This window comes from Alexandromys fortis, unplaced genomic scaffold (assembly GCF_014885135.2).
Source record: "Alexandromys fortis isolate MF-2015 unplaced genomic scaffold, M_Fortis_MF-2015_v1.1 scaffold_137, whole genome shotgun sequence".
In the NCBI taxonomy this organism is placed as follows: Eukaryota; Metazoa; Chordata; class Mammalia; order Rodentia; family Cricetidae; genus Alexandromys; species Alexandromys fortis.
In genome coordinates, this window is record NW_026068009.1 from 2,669,226 (window position 1) to 2,687,220 (window position 17,995).

General features: G+C 40.3%; 1 pseudogene; it reads right to left on the reverse strand.

Moving 5' to 3' along the window:
* Window positions 1-423: 423 nt before the first annotated feature.
* Window positions 424-17,995, reverse strand: part of LOC126513459 (electrogenic aspartate/glutamate antiporter SLC25A13, mitochondrial-like) — a 64,368-nt pseudogene continuing 46,796 nt past the window's right edge.

Below are 17,995 nucleotides of genomic sequence, written 5' to 3' on the forward strand. Positions count from 1 at the left end.
GACTTATTCCAGATCACGTTAGCATTGACCAAACCCAGTACAGAAAACATGCAAACATAAAATGTGTACTGAGAGCCAATGTATTAAAAAAAAATCCAGAAAATGACTGATTGCATTTGATATTTAAAAAGCCCTGACCTGCCAGATTGTGTGATGTATGCCTTTAATCCCAGCACTTGGTAGGCAGTGGCAAGTGGATTTTTGTGAATTTGAGGCCAGCCTGGTATACAGAGTGAGTTCCAGGACAGCCAAAGCTGTTACACAGAGAAACCTTGTTCCAAAAAAGAAAAGAAAGGAAAAGAAAAGAAGTCTTGACCTGAATTTAAATAAGACTAATGCAGAAGGGACGAAGTCATGCTTCAATCAGAGATTGTACTTATTGCAGCTTCAACCATTTTATAGCCACATCCCAGGTCAATCCTCCTACTGGCCCCCATTTGTCACTGTTGAGGTAGATGCTGATGGCTTGAAGAGATGGGTAGATAAATCCCAAATTCATTTTCAATCCCTTGAAATGTTGCAATTGCCAATTTATAGCCCCCAACATGGTCAGGATCGGGAGCAAGCAGAGAAATGTAGGATTTATGAATGAGTTCAAATCCCACAGGTTGTACTCCTTCAAAACTGTTGTTCAGCCATCACTGAGGCAATTCATAAGTCAGCAAGGTGACACCAAACTTGGGCAAGGATCAGAACCCACCAGCACCAGCTCCATTCCACGAAGGTTTTGAGCCTTCTTCCCATAGTATCTTTCTGAAGCGGTTCATAACACCACTGTAAGTGGTTTTACCAGCGCATGATACCAACTGTAGTACCAGCTAGGAGCAGGCTTCCTGGCTCATCTGTCCATCTACATTTCCAACGAAGCCTTCACATGGTCACGACATGTGAAGTAGATGGCCAGGAAAGGAATGCCCCAAAGAAAGCATGCTTTGGCACCCGTGAAGATGCCCCCCCCCCAAAAAAATCCCAGATCTCATCCCACAGAGAGAGCACTGACCCTGGGGCCAGTGGTGATCTCTCCAGCCACTTGCAAGCAAATCTTGACAATTTCTAAGGGATTTTGTGAATTTCAGAGGATTTGGTGAAAATCCTCTGAAAGCCTCTTGCAAAAATCTCTGCTGCGAGTGGACTGAGCTATCTTCATGCATGAATTTATCACTCACAAAAATCATTCACTCTAAGGTTTATGGCCTTCTCCAGCATGACACCCAGTAACTGTGGCAGCAAATCTCTGTACAGTACAAAGAAACCTTCCTAGTGGAGCATTTTCTGAAAACGATTGTTTATACAAGTGCTCTCCCACAAATCAGCCAATTGATCGTTGATTCTGTGTTTGATTCCTTACGAGATCTTTACAAGATTCGAGTCTTTGCAAGGCATACAGCAATGACTCCAACAGCTCCTGCAACAGAACTCAGACGAAGCCTGTGGGTTGACTTAACAAGCTGTAGAAATGGCTTAACTGTCTCACCTGAGGCCATGTATCTGTGTATTGTATCTGGACCTCAGTCAAGTTGAAGGACAGAGTTCCTTCTTCAAGGGAAGCAATGTGCTCGATGTCTTCTCAGGTCATATGTCCCCTTGGCACATATAAAACTGCTAACTGAAACAAGATGTCAGTTTCTGAGGGCGTAACCAACTACTCCTTAATCACCTCCACATCTTTCCTGCTGCCAGACTGTTGGAATGAGGGGAAGCCGCTGGTTAGTTCCTGGCCACTTAGCCCAGAAATAATCACATAGAAACTGTTTTAATTAAATCACTACTTGGCCCACTAGCTCTAGCTTCTGATTGGTTAACTCTTACATATTAATATTAACCCATTTCGACTCATCTGTGTATCACCATGCGGCTATAGCTTACCAGCTAAAGTTCTGGCATCTGTCTTGGCAGGGCTGCATGGCTTCTCTCCTAACTCCACCTCCTTTCTCCCACCATTGCCATTTCGTTTTCCTTGCCTACCTAAGTTCTGCCCTATCAACGGGCCATGGCAGTTTCTTTCTTCATTAATGGTAATCATAGCATACAGAGGGAAATCCCACATCACCAGACAGAATGCTTTGCTCTTTCTAATGAGTTCCTTGCTTGTTGTTAAGGAAAAAAATAAAGGCAGTAAAATAAGAGAAACTAACTACATGGGATTCAGAGGTTCCAGACATTCTTCAACAAAAGGAGTCAGGACACAGGGGTAGAAGGTGACCATGATATCTTAGAAGCCAAATGCCCGTGACTCCTCCTGTCTGGGCATTGCCTCATTGGACCAAAGCTGCTTCCCATGGTCAAACTGTATTTCTAGAAAAAAAAGAAAAAGGAACTCTGTAAATTTAAAGTATCTCTTTCTTTCTTTTCCAAGATGGAATTTCACAGATTTTGAATCCCAGTGAACTAGAATATGCTGGTGAATTCTAGTCTATCCAAAATCTTGCTTAGCATCCTCAAAAGTAACCTCTCCTTTGCCAGTTTTTTAGACAGCTAGAAGGTCACCATAAACAAAGCATCCAGTTAACACAGGACAGATTCTGTAAAGAACCTCAGAGTCAGCTCAAGACATGCCAAGACTAAGTTCTCAGCACAAAGGAGGTTTATTTGTCCACAGGGACAGAGGGCAGGGAGAAGGGACAAAGACAGAGAATAGAGGAAGAAGGAGAAGGGGAAGGGAACAAGGAAGAGGAGAGGAAACCAGGAAGGACAGATAGAAAGGAGACAGATGTGGCCCACAGGAAATAGGAAAAACCCTGTGTAGAATGAGATGGTTAATTTTAATTAGGCATATTAATTAGGTGAGCCAAAAGGGATTTTTGATTGCCAGACTTAAATACCTTGATAGCTAGACCTTGGTAGTCAGCTTAAATTGTGACCAAGTAACGGACTAGGCTCTGGGAGCTAGTTTTGGGAATGTAATCTAAAGGTTCTTAACAAGGCAGAGAGGATAGGAGAAAAGAGCAAGGCACCCCAAAGCCATGTTTGCCAAACTGGGGCTGGCTAGAATCCCTTCAGATTAAAACACTACAGATTATTACAAGGATATTAATCCACTTTTGGTCTGATCTACCATAACACTTCAAAGTTCCACAGCCTTTGGTTTGGATTGTCTTTCTCCAAAATAGTCTAATTCCAGTGACAAAGTCATCTGGAAACAAAAAATAAATAAAAATAAAAATTCACCTTTTTTAAAAAATGCTTTATACTTCAAAAATATTGTTCTGGGCTTAGTTGCATCTGCCCTCTTGGTTAAAACCACCTTGGCAGCTGTTATGCTTCTACCTAAATTTGGGCAGGTGTTGGGCTCATTCAAACTAGTCTCTCCTGTGGCACACTTCCGGTCCCTACAGCAGTGTGGGAGTGTGGGCAGCCATTCAGCTCAGCCTTGGAAAGGTACTTTATTTGTATGACTAAGCATGAATGGCTTGGAAATTAAAAGTGCTAAACCATTCCATTACTTCTGGCTGGCAACATTATATAGATAAAACCCAAGGTTTGGAGGTGTGAACTAACCTAACCTTTGCCTCCTCTGAACCATTTCACATTCAAGTGCTAACACCCATTTAGTAATACAGTAACAAATCACTCCCCTATCAGACCAAGAGTCCTCAAGTTTGTAAACTATGGGCATAAAAGGGTAAAATATCTTTACCAAATTTAGACCCAAATTTTTCCATTTCTGTCATTTTCTAATAATGACTGCCTAGTTTTAGTAGATTCAATATTTGTATTATCCAAAGGGAGTGTGGAATACATTATTGTACACTTGAGGAAAATATCAAATATGCTCTAATACTTTTGAGCTAGTTCAGGAATATATGGAGATCTTGAGACTTTTTTTCTTTGTTTGCTTGCTTGTTTGCTTTGTTTAACACTTGTAATGTCTAATATTGATTGCTCACTTCATAGTATATACAGTCTCCTTGCAGACAGCTCTGGCGTGTCTATAAAGGATATCCTAAGGAAGATTGAGTGAGGTGGGAATACCCATCTTAAATAAAGGCTGTACCATTCCAGTCTGGAGTCCCAGATTGTCTAAAGAGTGGAAGGCTAGCTGAGCAAGACCTTTCATGATTTACAGCCTCCTGCTTGCACATGCTGAGTGAATAAGTCTGTCCCAAACTCCTGCACTGTCTAACTGTGAAGCAAAACTAAACTCTTTCTTCTTTGAGTTTCTCTGACCAGATATTTTGTCACAGCAGTAAAAGAGGGAGCTAAGACATCACTCATTCATGTTATCTCATATTAATTCAAGCCCAGACCCTAAGAGAGCCTTTTCCTTATTGATCTACAATGTTCCATCTTCAGCTAAGCTATTACATTATTCTCTATTCTGGACCACAGATAATTCTCTCCTGATTTCTGAGCGTATTTGTCTCTAGTGTAAAACACACATGTGCGTGAATGCGTGCGCGTGCCCACGCGCGCGCGCGCGCACACACACACACACACACACACACACACACACACACTGGGACTTGAATCTAAATGCTTCTATTTTCTAGCAAAGCTCCTTCCTCTGCTGCACTGTCTTCATGCTGGTCCTGTCATCCTGGTGCTGTTAGATTTGTTTTCTGATATCCAGACTATTAAACTGAGCTTCCCATCATTTACTTCGGCTTGCCTTGGGTCAAAGGGGCTCATGAAAACTGGGTTCTTAACATCAATATTTTCAGTCAGAAATGCAAGGTTTATTTTTGAATCTAAAATACTTCATCAGAGGGCCTGAGGCTCAGTTGATACAGTGCTTCCTGTGCAAGCATGAGGACCTGGGTTCAGGACCCCTACTAGCCATTTTAAAAAGTCAGGCATGGTCATGCATGTTTATAATTTTAATACTGAGTGGTTGGAGCAGAAGATAAGAAATACAGATTCCCAGGCTTGTTAGCTAGACTGTGCAGACAATCAGTGACTACCGGGTTCAAGGAAAGACTTTGACTCAAAAGAAAAGTTGGAGAGTGACCCATGAAGACACCCAATACCAACAAACCTAGGGCATCTCTGTGCCTGTCCCTTCCCCACACAAAAAAATACATACATTGGATCATAAAGGAAATGGTTCCAGGAAGAGAAGTGAGGCCTAAAGACAATGAGAAGAGGTATATTCTTTCATGAGTATGCTTGGTCCTTGTTTCGTCTCATGTGCACAAATAAATAAAACAATTGAAATCAAGGATCTATCCAAAATCTTCACAGCTGACTCTGCTGCCATCTCATTTTCTTCATAGACTAAGAAATTTATTATTTGGAAATGTCTCAGCTTCCAACTGTAATCGTTACAATAAATGACCAAATCTTCCTCTTAGTGAAGACCCACCCTTGTCTCCTCCCTTAAGAGTTGATCCACCTTGGACATGTCAAGGACTCAGCTAAAGAAGCACCCCTAGAAAGGGTGACTGACTTGAATAAAATGTGCCTTCCCTTCCCAGAACCCCTATTCCAGTCCCCAAGAGCCACCACGAAATTCTCTTGAGTTCTGCTCCTATCCCTTTCTGTAGCTTTACTTTTTGTTGTTATTGTTGTTGTTGTAGGCCAGAGCCTACATATGCTTTTAAATTCCCTAGTACTTTGGGCTTCTCAGTCTCTCTCGCTACAGTCTCCCTCTCCACCATGTGGATAAGCTTTATGCCTGTTTATTTAAATAGCATAGCTCACTCCCCTCCCCTTTCTTCTCTATCCTCTTCCTTTACTCTTGCCAGGCGCGAGACATAGATCTTGCTCATTCTGGGGTTTCTCTATTAAATTCTGCTTGAATTTCCATTTGAGCCCATTTTATTTTTCAATAATGAGACTAAATACTTCAAGAGAGATCCTGAGTTCTCTGGTATAGGAGGGTGGTTATGTCAGGACTCCCTGTACAATAACATGTCTTTTCTACCCCTCATTTCTTTAAGAGGCAGAGAGAAGAAGCCCGTTTCTGCACCCCCAGGTGGTATCATATCTCTCAGACTGTATCATGGAAAGAAAAAAAGCTAATGTCATGTTTTGTCTCGCCAATTCACTAATCCTAACAAAAGCCCAAGCTCTCAATCTCTAGAAGCAGGTAGTACTTATATCCCATAATGAAAAGATCAAAACTCAGAAAGAATGAGTCTCCTTCCTCAAGTCATTTAGACCAGAAGTGTTGGAGGTGAGACCAAAACCAAATCAAGCATAGATCTAACCAAGATCCTCCATGGTTGGTCCAGTTTCAATTAGTTTTGTTTTTCCAACCTTTAACAGAATCAACAGATTCCTTTCAAAGTAGACAAATACACAGTCATAACTAAACTTTTGTGGAAGTTTTCACTTGCTTACACGTTAGTGCTTCTTGTATTCTTTCAGTGCTGCTGACATGGAGGCTGGCTGAGTCTACTGAGAGGAGGGAGGGGCGATCTTGAACATGTCAGGCTTCAGCAGCATCTTTAGCTTCTACTAGGGCTGCTCATAAGCACTGGCACACCAATTTTAAACAACCACAGGTTTCTCTATTATAGGCTTGAGGGGGAACGGTTTCCAGGCATATTTTCTAAACAATTTATTATCTGTTTGGTTTTGATACAGAAAAAAAATGATTGAAAAATAAAAGTCCTGTGTTGCCTTAGGAATTACAAGGAATAGATGGCAACTTTTTTTTTTGTCTTGACTTGCTCAGTTGGCAGAGGCTGGACAATACCATCAAGAAACTAAGTGCTCTCCAAATTGTTACTTAAAATTTTTATCCCAAGAGAAGATGCTGAGGGCAATGACTTTGCAGACTATTCTTGGAGAATGCCCTCCCTAGACACTGGCTCTTCTCATCAGTGGCTCCTCATGTCAGCAATAGCCCCAGGTGACTCTTACAAGCTGTCCAAGACAGCTGTCCCGGAGTCTCTGGAGCCTCATGCTGTTCAGAGAACTGCTCCTCCATGACTAGAAAGCAGGAAGTCTCCCATGCCTTCATTAACAGTACCTGAAGCCCTCTGTAGGAAGCCACAGGGGCCACCAGAGTGGTCTACCTAGAATAAGTATTTCAAAGTTGTTTAGATTGTTCAAAGCCACTAGTCACTGTAATACCTCAGAGTGCAGCACAGTTCCTTGTCTCTGTTAGCTCCCTTCATCTCCACAGATGTTATTCAACCCAGAAAAAGTTCCTTTCCAAATTACCCCAGCTCTGGCTCTAACTTTCTAAGTATTTTATACACTTACCAATAATTCTCAGGCTTCCTTTTATCTTCTCATAAGGCACCATGGCATATAGACAAAGCAAACTGTATAAACATCCCTGGACAGCATCTTCAACTGTTTCTTTTACAGAGAAGGATCGAGATCTGTTTGCAGTCTTAAGTCCTTGATGAGACAAGACTAACCTTCACCACTTGAGGGTAGTTGAGCACATAGAGCAATAAGCTCTAGCAAGATTCCAAGTACTTATATTTTCACCTTGCACTAAAAGACATATAATAGGAAAGGAGTGTAAAGAGATGGATCAGTGGGTAAAAACACTTGCTGCACAAGTATCAAAACTCTGAGTTCAAACCCCCAACGTAAATGTAAAAACGCTGACTGTGCCATAACCCCAGATTGAGGGAAGCAAACAGGTAAAAATCCAGTCTGACTAGCTTAAACAGTGGGTATCTGATAAAGAAAGAGACTCAAGGCAATAAGGCAGATAGCAGTAGAGGAAAATATCTAATGTTTTACTCTGGTCTTGACATAAAGTGACACTTATGTGCTTATACACCACTTAGTACAACACAATACACACACACATGTGCACAAACACAAACATGCATCTATGCATGCACTACTCAACTGTATTACAGTCACTCTATGATAAGAAAGCCTTCCGATTATTGTAATGGTTCGCACACTTTTGTGAGCCGAAGCAGTGTGATCACCTTAAAAACACAGGGAATCACAATGCCAACCCCAGTACTTAGATGAAATTGACCTGAATCCCCTTTGAAAGTAGAGGTACAATAAAATTTGAAACAAGTTAAATCCAACCACTTTAGCAGATAGTTTGGCAACCCCTCAGATATGGAACAGGCTCTTACAGTCTGAAGCCCACTCTCAAGCATATATTCAAGAGAAATGAAAATGTTCAGTCAAAAACTTGCAAAGAATGGAAACAGTCAAATCTCTACGGATCATAGAAGGAACAAAAGAAATGAATAGGCTTAGCTGTTAGGAGTTGTTAGACAGCCACACAGGAAGAAAGCTCTAACCCATTCTAAAATGTGGATGAGCCTTGATACAAGAATATAGATATAAAACGTATAGCTATATTTATAAAAAATACAAAGAATTGAGTTCATGGACACAGAAAATTGATTAGTGATTGCTGAAGTCTGATGAAGAGGTAAGTAAGAAGTGACTGCTGGTTGGTTTGAGAGTGCTTTCCAGAATTATGAAAATATTTTAAAATTTATTCTGGTGGTGGCCACAACACTCCATGGATACATTTAAAATTTCAAATCACACAATGAGAACAAAGTGTCTTCAAATGCATCAAGATCATCATGACAAATATCACGTGCCCATGAGCAGTCAAGAAATAACAAGACTTGGGAACTTCAAGGTATATTGAAATGTGTACTGTGAATTCAACATATTAACTTAATTTCCATCAGAGATCACTGAATGGTCTTCAAAGTGCCACTCAAAGGCATTTGCTTACCAGATGTTGTTGAGAGTAGGTTTGCAGTCTAATGTCATCTAGTTCTCTTTTTAAACAAGACAGAATGTCACTTAAGATGCTTTTATAGACAACTGTCAAATGGGTACAGATGAGCAGGTTCACAATTTGTCATTAAAAGAATATTGTGCTAAATGTGTCCAAATTAATCTTTTCTATAAAAATGTATTTCAAGTCTAAGTCTGGATGTTTTTTTAAAACACAGAGCCTCTTTAAGCCAGGCTAACCTCACACTCACTATGAAGTTCAGGGATGTTCTTGAACTTTTGATCCTCTTACCTCCACCTCTGGAGAGCTGGGATTACAGTGGGCACACCCATGCCATCATCTAAAGTGTTGGAAATCAGCCCTCTGTCAACTGAGCTTACATCCCAGCCCCTGAAACATTAAAGCATTCCATTGCTCTTCATAGAAAATTGCTTGATTCCCTCTCAATGGTCAAGTGAAAACTTTATCATGCTTTGGGAACAGATGTTTTGTTTGAGAAACATATTCAGAAAATGATAGTCCGTTCCCCTTATGACAAACTGCCAAAACCTCAAGTAAACAGAAAGTGAATATTTAAATTTGTTTCTCCTAACCACTGAAGAGATTAATTCAATAATCATAAATAAGATAATCACCTTTTACTAAGGAAAAGTTCAGTTCAACAAATTGTCTTCCAAATATACAATTCTGAAGACCATGACTAGTTAAAAGTGGTTTCACCTTTGACTTTGCATTTGCTTGTGTGTTCAGTTGGTTGGTTGGCTGACAGGTTGGTTGGCCAGTCTGTTAATTGTCTAACTTTGGAGACAGTGTCTTTCTTTGGAGCACAGAGGCTGGCTTTGTGCTCCTCATTCTTCTGCTTCAGTTTCCCAAGAACTGGTATCATAGGCATGCATCACCAGGGTCTTCCTAGTCTTTAACTCTAAAAATAGAAATCCCCAATGTCCCTCAATAAAAATATGAAATCAAGTTATTCCCTGTGCAGTGTAAAATGATGGGGAAAATAATAGAGTACAAATCAAATTGACCTCTTTGACTTGTGAGGGTTTCCCAATCAGCATACTCCTTTGTGTTTGAATAGTGCTTCTCAATGATAAAGACAAGCACATTGCAAACTAAGAGTCCTATTTTTATGCATTTCATGCTGGTGTGGTGCTCGTTAATTTACTCTCATTTCATAAGTTTATTTCAGTAAAGTATCTCCCTGTCCTCTGCAAGAGGTGTGAATTAAGATCAAAAGCAGTCTCTTTCAGCACCACTACACTGCAGTCACTCAAGAGATCAAACACACACGTTCTCTGCATTCTTTTGTGTAAAAGAAATAGACTGGGTTGTCCCCTTCAGGAAACATATAAGAGATTTAAAATCTGGGAAAAAAATGAAAAGAAAAATTGCACATAGGGACAAAAATAAAATTTCTGCCAAAAGAAAAAGAATGGGAAAAGCTAGACTGTCATTCAAGTCTCCTTGCTAAATAGGAGATCAAACCCTGGATTTCTCCATTCGACTTCATCCTGTTCCCTTATATGTCATTTGGAGAACATACGAAGCAATTAAACCCAGGGTTGCTATAGCCACAAAGGTTCTGGATGGCCTGGCACTTGGAGCATCAGAAAGAAATTACTTCAGCACAGTGGGTAGATTTTTTTTTCAGGTATCACTTAGCCTGGAAGCTGTTCTTTCCCTGCCAAAAGCCAGGGCTATCTCTAACAACTTCTTACTGCCAGGCGAAGGCAAGGAGACACAAAGCCAGGAGAAATTTCAAAGAGAAATCCAAAGCCCTATCTGGGAACTGGAGATGGGGACAGCATTCTCCAAGCCTGCACTGAAGGAGAATAAACCTGTGGTAATAAATTAGGAACCTGGGGAATTAAAACTATAAAGTGCAGTTGGAGAAAGACTTTTATAATAATTAGCAGCAGGGTATTGCAATAGAGAGAGAATCAAAACCCTCTCTGTTGTGATAAATGTTCTAATACAGAAAAATAGGACACAGAAAAGTAAGCAACATCAGATTTGAGGCCAGACCCATGCACCAGGGCCCCAGGCACAGCAAAGCCTGTGTCTGCTTGGCACAGCTGCAGTGAAAGTATCCACCTTGCAAGGGTCTATAAACATAACTAGGATGAGCTAACGATGGGGAGAGATTGTCAGTCTTCTCAGGAAATCTACAACCTCTGAGGAAGTGTATATATTCTTTTCCAACTCGTTTAGGTAAGAAAACTCTGCTAAAAGTGAGTCAGCACATTTCCCACTAACACAAAAATAAGGAGAAAGGGTAACTTGGAGATTTACTTTGGTTTAGAGAAACCTAAACGTAAGTGCATGGGTGCAGGAAGGCCCACATTTTCTGAAGTATAATTTGTAGCATGTGCATGTGACTGATGAACCTTAGTTCTATGCCTCACATCTGTCTGTTGGTACAAGTGAAACAGTCCTACACTGCTCCTTCCACGCTATCTGTGTAAGTTCTGAAATCACAAACCAAAGAGTCTTAGAATAAACAAGAGGCCATTTTTCCATAGATACCTTTAAAACAGACTAAGAAAAGCATCTCGGTGTTCCCAGTCATGTATAGAACCCGCATCCCTGGAAAAGGGATGCAAAATGGTCCTTGTAGAGATCGTGATGAACTTGGCCCAGGTCGTATTACACAGAACTTCTCCCAAACATGAGACATTTCAGACAGTTTGTGTTTGCTCTATGCAATTAAATCACATGCCAGCACTAAGGTCTTAGAGCAGAAGATAGAGACTATAGCTATAAAAATAATAACGGCCAGATGAGATTTGCTATACATCTGATATAAGTTGGGATTTTTAATAACTAACTTCTTTTTCATTTTTTAACTTTAATATTTTATTTCATGTGTATGGGTGTTCTGCCTCATCTAACTCCATGCACGGTGACATGACACCAGAAAGCGTCATCAGATGCTCTTAAACTGGCATTACAGAAAGTTCTAAGATGCCATGTGGGTGCTGGGACTCTAACCCAGGTCCTCTTGGGGAGCAGCGAGTACACTTAACCACTGAGCCATCTCCCAGTCCAACACTAACTTCCTTCTAACATCAAGAAGTGGAACTCGGCGTGAACTTATGTGTACAGCAAGGATCCAGCCCTAGCAGTAGTTTCTCCAAATCCAAAGTACCTGGGCTCACAATACTAGGAAATAACAAAAGCATGCTTCCCACCCATTTCCTTTCTAATTTAAACTATAAAAATATTATATTGCTTCAGTTAGTCAGTGCTTCGGGTTATAGCTAAATTTCTCTATGTGTTTCTATCTCTGAATAAAAAAAACTTAAGTAGGCTCAGAGGATTTGGGCTCCTGGCAGCTATTTCTTTGTGTTTGTTCTTGCTCTCTATGCTCTGGCAACAATCAGAAAATGGCTCTTCTGGGGTCTGATAAGCCTCGCTTGTGCTCCAACAGTTTGGAAATCCTGATCGCATCGTTGTAATGAACTAAGTGAAAGGGATTCAAAACTGTATCATATCTGAGCTGAGATGAAGGAAAAATATCCAGATCATGGTGGCCATGGCAAGCAAAGGCACAATTCCAACAATTTTGTCTCTAACAGGGAAGATGGAGCTAATGTCTATCCATGGGCCAAGTACTTTATATCCAGAAACTGTAGCAAGTTTCTCCACTTAAGAGTTCATGGTTTCACCTACGGTATAGCAAACTTTATCTGTGGTGTATCTAAGACATGATGAGAGTACCAAACTGGTCACTGTAAAGTGCTTGTTAAATATGTGTGGCTTAATTACACCAAGGAGGTTATAAATTTCTAATCAGCTTAGGTCTCCATTTTTCTTATAAGTGCTTTCTTTCCATCCTTTCCTATCAATTCATCATTTCTAGTCACTGAGTGCTGTCCTAAGCCTGCCACACATATTATCTCTTTTAACCCTAAGGACTTCTTAATCCTTATCCGACGTTTTTGGTAGAAAATGCAGACATGAGGAAGGTAAAATCTTTGAAAAGATCACCCAGTTGATCTTAGAGAGCTGAGCTGCAGACTTCCCATCTAGTTCCAGAATCCAAGCCTGTCACACAGGCCTCTCTTGTCTTCTCTGTCCTTCACAAAAGGCACAAGTCTCAGAAGAAAACAGGTTTTCTCACCTTGCCTTCTGATAGAAAAAAGTTCAAATAAAAAACAAACAAAAAAGCCTTCTTTTCTTTTCACAGAGTGCAGAAAAACAAAAGAGGAAACAAAAATTTATTATCACCAAAGATATCCCAGGACAAGCTTGATGTTTTAGATGTCATTTTGTCTCAGTTTGGTCCACTAAAGGACAGACAGACAGTAATCCCCAGGGCTCTTTGCCCCTCTCCCCAACCTTGCTTCAGCCTAGATTTACAATGGCAATGTTGCAATATTTCTCAACCAGTAGCAACCATGTCTCCTCTTTCACTAGGAACATCTGGATGCCAAGAAACCTGATTACTGCAATAGGCTGAATCTACCAGCGGAGAAAAGGGATACTCTTAATATCCTAAAGTGCCCGAGATAACTCCCCCAAATAAGGCATCTGGTCTAAAACATTAACAGAACCACCGTTGAAGGACTCTGAGTTACCGGGTTCATCTCCACAGATACTCACACCTGCAGCGAAGGTTTGATTGGCTTGTGGCTTCACTGGAGTATGTGCAGTGTACAACGCTGATAGACAAAAGTTCCATTAACTCTTGCTCATTTGTCCGCCATTTCATATACCTTCATGTGGGTGACATATCTTTGAAGTCTGAACCTCTGAAAAGTTCCTGTGATTTGTTTTTTTTTTAATTCTGAAACATTTGTAATATAATTTTTCATCTATCTAAGAAAGAATTCTTTGACAAGGTGACATTGTCAAATCAAGATGAAAATAATTTGCTTTTATTTCCTGTCATAAAGAGACGTGGAGATTTGGCAACCATCAAAGATTGTCACTTTCAACCATCAATGCCTAAGACTATTTTTTTAATTGTAAGCAGACGTTTGCTTCACACTGTGATTTTGGAATATTTATCACAAGGGTAAGTATGAACACAAGCCATGTCCATCAACTTAAAAAATATAAAAAAGGAGATTTTTGCCTTTGCAGAAACAAAAAATAAAAGAATTTTTCTGCAGAATATACCATGTAAAAATGCCCTTGACAACATAAAATTCTCAGGGTTTTCTCATTCTTTGTGCTACTTAGATGTATAAAGGAGTCAGGAAAGAAAGTAAATCAAAACAATTTCTTTATAACGCTATGGTTCATACACAAAATGCTGCCACTAACACACCAGCCGTTTGATGGGTGATCTCCATCATTCTCCCCACTGTGCCTGCCCATTAGCTAGCATGTTACCAACTCACAGTTTTGTGCAAAACTTTGAGCCCTCTAGGACTGGCATTTCAAATAAAGAAAATTGACACCCACAGGGAGAGACACATTAAACTGCCTCTTTAGTTTATGCTTTAACTGATGGTGTTAGCCAACATCACTCAAAAGGCTTCTCAAGTCTGTGTACTTCTAAAAGAAAGTAGACAATTGTGAGTTATGAAATCAAGGCCCAGCATTCAATACAGATAAAAGATAGTCAAATACTTAGTCTAGAATGTTTCATTTACTGAAATAAAATGACACTTCTCAGAAATCCCGAACAACACACAACAAGACAGTTCTCCATAGTTCTAATATTTAAAAAAGTATTCAAGAAAATGTATAAAAACTAAATAAATGAAATACAAAGAAGAGGTGTCTTCCTAAACTGCGCATCCCTTGTCTTGCAGTGTGAATTTTAAAAGGTTTAAAAAAAAAGTGAGAGACATAACAATCTCATCATTCCATCATTAAAGGAAAAATGAAAATCACTCCCGTATACAAATTAGGAACTCAGATCACATAAGGCTTGTCCATTTGGTTCATATTCAGATCTGTTAAGACTTGGTTTTTGTATTGATTTTAATTTCCTGTTCCCCAAAGGCATTTCCAAAAGTGTTCATTGTCATGAATGTCTTTTCTGCAGCTACCGTTCCATCTCTCATGCAGGGCTGAAAGCATCTATTACTAGCAGCTGTCAAATGTGATGGGCCCCTGAGTCTTATAAGGGTCATGGATGGCTAATAGTGAACCGCCCATTTTTCAGGAAAATTTTCCCGTGTGAATTCTCTGAAGCAAGGATAAATATGCATTCCAAAAGAGATGCTTTGGCTTTGGCTAAGACATTTTAAACTCCAGTATTTTGTCCAGACGTTGTGAGCTGTGTTCATATCTGTGTGATATGACAATCTTTTAAAAAATGAAAACAGGAAGTATATCATAAAATCGATGAAACAATTTATGGTTTTAGGTTTTCCAGACAATTCAAAATATCTCCTATCAAAAATATCTCCTATCAAAACTAATTTCCATCTACCTGTGGGGATAGAATCATGGGTCAGGGAATATTTTCTTTCCATTGCCCTCAGAATAGGAACATAGACTTTCTGATACTCTTTTATCAGATTTTCAGATGCATGGAGCCCTGATCTTTGTCTTCTAGGGAGACCCTGGTGTTCTGGTCCCATTCTCTTCTAGACAAGTGTCCTTGCAGGAACAGTAATGCCAGTGCTACCTTCATCTCCCTGAGTGATCGTCAAGGAGACACCTTTTCAGAACATATCATGGTATTTTATCCAACCTCGAGGGAACTGCTTGCTCATGCTATGGCTGAGCAGAGACATCTCTCTTAAAGCGCTGCCATCTGACTGGGCTTTCATTTCTTAGAAACGCTAAGCAAAGCAGCAGAGAGCGCACATCATTGCCTTTTGTAGAAAATGTTAAAAGAGCAATAAAGGAGACATAAAATCACCCACAAGGATACATCCAATGGGTGGACTGTTTCTAGGAGATACATTAAGAGGAAGAGTATTGATTGCTTTAAGGAAAGGGATGCTTTTCGGTTTTCTTTCCAGTGTCTTGGACTTTCTACATGAGAATTATGCCAATAAGTCAAATCCCCACCCAACTCAATCAGCTTGACTATTTTTAACTGTCCCTTCCGAAGGAACAAGGAAGACGAAGTTTTGAAAAGCAATTTATCATATTTTATCAATTTATTTTACATATGTGTGTGTTGAGGAGGTAGGTGCATTTGTGCCATGACAAATGTACCCACATTGAAAAAAACTTGGGGTGGGATTGATTCTTTCTACCACATGGGTTCTGAGGCTCAAACTCAGCTTGTCATGTTTGGCAGCATACTTCTTTACTCTCTGAGATGTTTCACTGACCTAGAAGAAAAAAAAAAATTAAGGATTCTGTTCTCCAAAACAATTGTAAGTATATGAAGCAATAGAAATGTTCTTTAGTGAGATTTAGCCACTCCACAATATACACATAGTTCAAAATAACATATTTATACACAATAAATATAAATAATGTGTATTACTCATTTAAAATCAAAAAGTAAAGATACCAAAAACTATCTGTAGCGCTCACATCAAAATACATGTGAGAACGGACTGGAGACACGGCTCAGCGGTAAGAACACTGGCTGGTCTCCCAGAGGGCACAGATTCAATTCTCAGTACCCAAAAGGTGGCTTTTGTACAACCATCTGTTAAGGCCAGTTCCAGGAGCTCTGTCGCCCTCTACTGGCAACCATGGGCACTGTGCACTGCATGCGTATGATGGTGCACAAACATGAAGACAAAATAAACTTACACAAAAAGTAAAAAATAAATAAATCATTTTAACTTTTTAAATACCTATGAGATGGCACTTTGTGGTGGCAAAACTGATTTTTCAGGTAGAACAGCTGATTTGCTGTGAACTTGAGGTTAGATAAATTTTAAAAAAACACAGGTAAAATAATTGAAATTATGTCTTCAGAACAATTGTACTAACTCTTAACCCTTATCTTCCTGTTCCTCCTCTCCCTACTCTTTCTAAGCTTCCTCCTCCTCATTCTCTCTCTCTCTTTCACACATACAAAAATACACACACACACACTCAGACACACACACATTTTTTTTCTCCAGTCCAAGTAAACTAAAGTTGGTTTTGAAATGCAAACATTGGGGGGGGGGGGTATATGTGTTGCTGATTATAGAAGAAAGGCTTCAGAGTCTGACAATTTCATGGGTATCTTAATCCACTCAAGCTTGCCAGAGGACACCAGCTCCATCTCTCACGAACATCTGCCCAGGGGACTCCAGTTCAGGAGAGATTTCTTTCAAGAAAAGTATGAACAAAAGGAATTCATCGCATCACTACATATACTATTAACTCTCTCGTGGTTAAAGATGAGCAGACAACTAAGAATTGCCAAACACGCAGGAAAACAAAAGGTCAAAAGTAGAGTAGAATAGATGGGTTGCCAATGGGGATGGATGTCTAGGCTTCAAGAACTGCGCTGTCTGAACTGCAGCGACAGAAGCCCAAGCTGGAAAGCTGCTAAAACCACCAGCAGAGACGGACACAGTCACACGTCAGTTAAAGTTGTTTTCCAAAGATAGATAGTAGGTGGGTCAGAATCAAGTGTTAACACAACATCGCAGCCCATCATTGTCAGGGAAAACGTACTGCCACAGGACAGTGGCTAAACACACCCTCCCCGAGCTGTGTTTGTCAATAGTCCTTAGCCAAAGCAAATGCAAACGGTCTGCGCTTATTAGAAGGAACCGGCGGGTGACCAGAGAAAAGGAAGGCAGAGACAAATTAACCATGAGAGTTTGTTAGTAGTTACAGCATCGTGGCCTGGAGTTGGAGAGTAAGCCTTCAGGTCCCAGAAGGAGCTTCAATTAGAAGGGGCAGCCATCACATACAGCTTACTGCGACTCTTGAGGGGGAAGACAGACCCTTCAAACTGCAGAACAGTGAGTTTGTTACTGAGTTATACTACAGGCAGCAGGCATGATAGGGTCTTGAAGAGAGACGGGGCTGTCAGTACTGCAGGAAAGCAGAGCTTCCAATTCTGACAGTCTTTGCGCAGGAGCGACACTCCACACCACGTGACACAGGGAGGGACGTCTACCCTTCACATAAGGAGTCACAAAACAGAAAGGCACCAAAGAAAAGGGAACTTGCAATTTAAAATTGTCTTGAGCTTGTTCCAAATCACTAAGGGTGAGAGACGCTTCAAGGCCAACGCACAGAACACATTTTTTTTTTAATCAACTTTCTATCTAGAAAAAGACAGGACCCCGCAGGCAGGGTGGCCTGATTTCTCAGAGAGGCAGCTAGAAGCTGCATGATCTTGACAGACATGTCTTAAGGAGAAAAGTACTTTATAAACTGGAGCAAGACGTCCATTCGAAGTTACATTCTCAGTCATCACAGGGACTAAGGGATGAGGCTCTATCTTTCTTTACATTTTTGCTTCCTTCGTTTATTTCTTGTGTA